Source organism: Pinus tabuliformis, chromosome 4_2, assembly GCF_031772625.1.
Source record: "Pinus tabuliformis cultivar Carrire ecotype Pingquan chromosome 4_2, CPIR1, whole genome shotgun sequence".
NCBI lineage: Eukaryota > Viridiplantae > Streptophyta > Pinopsida > Pinales > Pinaceae > Pinus > Pinus tabuliformis.
The window spans coordinates 232,393,876-232,399,501 of record NC_142304.1 but is presented as its reverse complement, the minus strand read 5'-3'; positions in this window follow the sequence as shown (position 1 = coordinate 232,399,501).

Genomic DNA, 5,626 nt, shown 5'->3' with positions numbered 1-5,626 from the left:
TAGATACAATTGCACAATGAAATGGGCCAAAAGTCATCATACGAGGCCAGATTATCAGTTTTGGGTATGAGGGCAATGAATGTAGAATTGAAAGCTTCATACATCTTGCCATTGATCCTGGTATCCTCGACGACCTTGAGGAGGTCTGCACCAAGTGTCTCAAAGAAAGCCAAATAGAACTCCACCGACCAGCCATCTAGTCCTAGGCTCTTGTCTCTCTTGAACCATTTGAGTGTGGCTTCAAGTTCTCCAAGAGTGACCTCCTTAGCCAGTTCCAATGCATCCTCCTAATCCACAAAACAGGGAAATAACTGTGCCACTCGAATGATTTCAACAAGGGTGGCATTAGTGGGAACTCTGTAAATCTTCTTAAAGTGTGATGATGCCAAGGATGCTAGGTGTGGGAAGGTGTTTACAGAGTTTCCATTCTCATTTGTGAGCTACCATATGGTGTTGATTGCTTTCTAGCCGTTTGAAAATTTGTGATAAAATTTCATGTTATCATCTCCCTCTAGCAACCAAATTTCCCTGCTTTGCAGTCTCCATGATTCTTCTCTATCCTTTAATATTTTTCCTCTTTTAGTGTATAAGGATGTGAGCTTATCCTTATGTTCAGCTGAGGTGAAAACTCCTCCCTAATTATTCTCAAAGTTAGCAATCTCTACATTGGTATCCCTTAGGGTTTGGTCATCATGTACTCTCTTGTTATGTGCCCAAATTTTAGGGAGTCCTTTAAGCTCTTTTATGTTATGAGAAAATCCCTCTGCTATATGGCCCCTAGCATTAGGGGGGTGGGCCTTCCTTCATAAGATGCATCCTTTAGCCAGGAAGAACTAAATTTGAAAGGACCCTTAGGCTTATTGTTCCTCCCTCTAATCTTAAAATATATAGGCAGGTGAACTAATAATCCTCCCGATCCCACCCATTGTCTATAATTAAACCCCAAGTTTAGAAGGCCTTCCTTAATAATGAAATGGTCTAGTCTTCTCACAAGGTTATCTTCCCCAGCTCTGTTATTCCTCCGGGTGGGCTGCAACTTTGCTGATGGAATGTCCAACAAACTGTGGGCTTCCAAGATGTTCTCAAAATAAGCTGATAGGGGATCAAACTAGGCATGATGTCCCCATGATTCAGAGAGGCCTATGGAGAAATTTAGATCCCCTCCCAGGATTAAGTGGTCCTTTTGTAGAAAATCAGATATCAAAAATTGATCATATAATTCAGGCCTACGATGACATGGCCCATACACGTTAGTAAGCCTAATATCAATGCCCATTTCGGTTGATTATATATCTTCCCCCATATGCCCAGAGCCTCCCCAACTATTGTAAAGGTTGATGGATCGGGTGTTATATCCCAGAGCAATGCCACCTGATCTTCCATTTGCATCAAGTGCTAGAAAGGACCATCCCAAGAGCATCGATTCAAGTAGATGGGAGATGGATTCAGTAGTACCCAACGTTTCTTGAAGGAGAATTACATGGACTGATTTTGCATAAATCAGTCTACAAAGTGATAATTTTTTATCAGGCCTAGCAAGCCCTATGCAACTAAATGGGAATAGCTTCATGGAAGGGGGTAGGCCACGTTGTTCGAAGCTATAAGTGCCATGTGGATGGTGTTTTGTTTCCTTGATGCAATCTCCTCTCCGACCTACATCTTTGCTTTGGAGAGAGAGGAAGGATGGCCTCGAGGAAGTTTAGGAGGGATGGGGGTTGAATCCAGGCCGATACCTAAATGATCTGGGGCCTGTAATTTCACCTTGGAACAAGTCAGGTATTTGGGGGAAGGATTCCCAGACTCCAAAGCAAGGGTTATGTTAGGGGGAAACTCCGGGAGGGAAGGTGGGATGATAGAGACAATGGGGGAGGGGATATGGAGGGGGCAAGCCACAGAAATGGGGGCTTGAATGTAGCCAACAGAGTCCATACTATTAACATATGCAGAGAGAAATACTTTTAGATAGAGCATAAATATGAGAAGAGAAAGGTATAGAAGTACTCTTACCTGAAGATAACGCAGCCTCGACAACCGCCCTTGCCCTGGTGAGTGGAGGAGAGGGAGGCCAATGAGGTGTTTTTCCGTACTTCTTCAGGACCTCCTTTGTGGGTGTCTCCTTAGCTGCTTCAGGGTCAGCATGGATCTCTACATCTCCAGAGGGGGGATGCTCCTCTTGCGATTGATGTTTCCTTGTCGGAATTGCCTTGCCAGACTCCCCTGCTCTTGCCTTGTTGTTAAGTGGGCAGTCTCGAAAGAGATGACCAACCTTATGGCATCTCCTGCATCTGAAGGGCACCCCTTCATAATCCAATATCTGTAGCCTTGATAAATTTCTCCATTGGAGGGTAATGTGCTCCTGTAATCCCTCCCTGGTATCTAAGTGTACCAGTATCCTTGCATAAGCCATCATGCCTGTCGACAGGAAGGATTTTTCATGTTCTAGGTATGTACCTAGGGTATTCCTGATGCACCTAAATATGTCTTCAGACCAGAACTGTAGGGGTAGTCTTGGTAGGCGAACCCAAAGGGGGCCAGCCCCAAGTTTCTCTCTCTCTAGATCAAAGAGGGGATTCCACCGGTGCAGGAGGACGAGAGCCTGTTCAATATGCCAGACTGATGATAGGACCCAGTTTGTATGCTCGAACCTCGAAAATATTAATGCAAACCATCCCCTGATGAAGGTTTGGACAAAAGGAAGATCGGCCAGATGATGTCCCCATACTTCAGCCATCCATTGCTTCAGCCTGGCCACAGTATAATTCTATCCCCATACTCTTCCAACCAAAACTCTATCTATTGTATCCATGGTGTCTCCCCACTAAATATCCTCACCCAAACTGAGAATTACGTCTTGTGCTTTAGATCTTACACACCTCTGCTTCTTGCTTGGCCTATGCCCTGCATCAGATTGGGCCTATGGAGGGCCTCTCGAAGGAGGGTTTGTAGTAGGGTTAGGAGGATCTGTAGGAGGCCCAGAGGGGAAAGCTCCGGAGATGGGTGGGATCTCAGTGAAACTGCCAGATGGAGGGGCTGAAGAGATCAATGCCAAATGAAACCCTACTATAGTGACCAAGGTCTCACTGGATAGAGCACCAGAGGGAATGTGGGAGCTTGCTGATGGTGGGAAGGATGCAAGACTTGAGGAGGAGTCAACTAGATTAGGGCCTACAGAGCAGGCCACAAAATTTAGGGTGGATGGTGATAGAGGAGGAGTTGTATAAGCCGAGAAGGAGGGGTGACCTCTAGGAGGGTAACAATTGAACACGAGGGTCTTGATATCGAGGGCAGCATTGCTATTATGTCAGATAGCTCGCAATTGTAATGGAACAAGCCTGCTGGGTTTGCATGCGGTGTTGTCTAGATGGGGGTACCCTCTAATGGTTCCTTCGAATAATCCACTAAGTTATCCATAACTATCCCGAAAGTCTTGCACTAGCTGTCGCCGTAAAGAAAATTGTGCCCATTTTTGTTGAGAGTGGGAGTAGGTGGAGAGGGTTGAGGAGAGGCCGATGAACCAATAGAGGGGTAAAAATCCTAACCGCAACGGAGAACAACAGAGGTGAAATGGTGTCAGTCATACAATGAAGAAAGCAACCAGAACGACACAAGCACATGCTCAAGGGTACAATGCTTGAGGCTTTAGATCTCCTACCCAAACCCTAACCCTAGTCGGGTCTCCTCTTTTGTCTCTTATAGCTCATCTCTTCCACTATATAGTGTGACCTCACCAAGCAAAGACTTGAAACACTATACCTTAAGAATTTAACATGCATAGATTAAGCCCATTAGGGCACTAGGGCCAAACAATCTGTGGAGTTTCGACACATATTTCTATTAATAAGAAAGACCTTCATTTTATTGTGCAATCTCTTCAAATTGTTAACTTTACTCTTACGAAATTCTTTCTATTGATTTTATTTTTTCACATCATTGTGTTTACATGTTACGAGCGACTATGATAGCTACATTGGAAATTTTAGGACAGTTAGCCTTGACCTTCTAGCCTGTTAATTTAGGACAAGATTAGGTGCATTTAGCAATCGAGTTGAAATGCAAGATCCTCCATTTAATCCATACATTTTTCTTTTATCTAATCATTTGCATTTTTTTTCTACTTTTTTTATTTCCCATGTTTCTTTTCAGTTAAATTTTACTTCCACTCTATTTTTTCTTATCTTCTTCTTATGCCTTTTCTTTTCTTTCTTGCTTTTGCTTAATAATACTTTGCATGAAATATGTCTCTTGTTGGCTCAAATTACAATGTGGAAATGCTCAAAAAGGGAAATTTTGATGATGAAAAATTATTGCCTTATCTATTATCCTCTTCTCTATCTTGGGTTTACATACCCTTAAATTCAATGATGTTTTAATGGAAAATACGATCTATTCAAATGGAAAGTATTCGGTTGAACCATAAAGCCCGTATCTATTATAGGATATTCATTCCTTTCATTGGTGTTGTAATTAAATCTTGTTCTTCTTAGAAATCCAATCAAGTAGAATAAAGGACAAGGGAAAATGAATACTAGAAAACCAACATCAGAAGTATATATAACCTTCTCTAAGGGAACAAACCCTTCTTCTCTCAATAAGTCGGGATCCATCTTCGACCCCAATGAAATAAATAAGTGCCTAAGAATAGTCTTCTAAATAAATAAATAAAGGGTGAAAGAAGAGAAAGGCTTCATGTGCAAAGACATGAAGTAACTTTATTAGGGTACTATTTAGGCTTGTTGGTATCGAAGAAATGCTTGTGTTCCTGTAGTGACTTTTCTGAGCTACTCTCTAGGCCTACTAGTAGCGGAGCAACACTAGAGATGAAAACTAAGACTCTTATTCTCTTAAACTTGAAATTTTATATTATCCTTCTTCTAAATAAAAAAAATTGTGATTTGATAAGCTTTGTGAATGTGTTTCTCTAAGAAAAGGAATAGAGGAGTCTATATCCATAAACGGGTGAAATAGGGGAGCCAAGGTAATCTGTGTGATCAATAAATGCTTCTAGAAAGACTGATACCTTGCACTTAAGTGTGAAACCTAAGAAGAGAATATGGAGTTCTACCAATGCGTTGCGAGGTATTGTCGATGCGACAAACACCATCCAAAATGTTGGTTACACTTGAACTTTAGAGCCTACTTGTGATCCTAGTATCTATTATTCCTTAATAATTCATATTTTCTTCATGGTCATTTGATGGTCCCTTAGATTCTAAGTGTCAAAGTGACTTGCTAATGCATGCTTAGTTTTGAAGAATTTACAAGTGCATTTCTTTCAATGCAAGCTTACATAGGAACTGCCCAACTATTATAGGTAAGGATTGTATGATCACTAGTGACAATGAATATGCAATCTCTAAGTATAATGTATTGTGCAACATATGTTAACAGTTAGTGTCCACTCTCCATTGACAGTCTCCCTCACTCTGATTGCAAATGTACTTCTATTCCAGGGAGTTTTTTTAATTGTTTCTTTCCTACACCTTTGCTTTCATAAGTGTTGCTTTCATGTTTACAAATATCACTTTTCTTCCTTTCAATTTAATGTGTCAATTTTATGTTATATTTACTTTGGTGTGTGTTGCTTTCAATGTCGTTCACATTTGAAAGTGTCATTTGCACTTTTCTC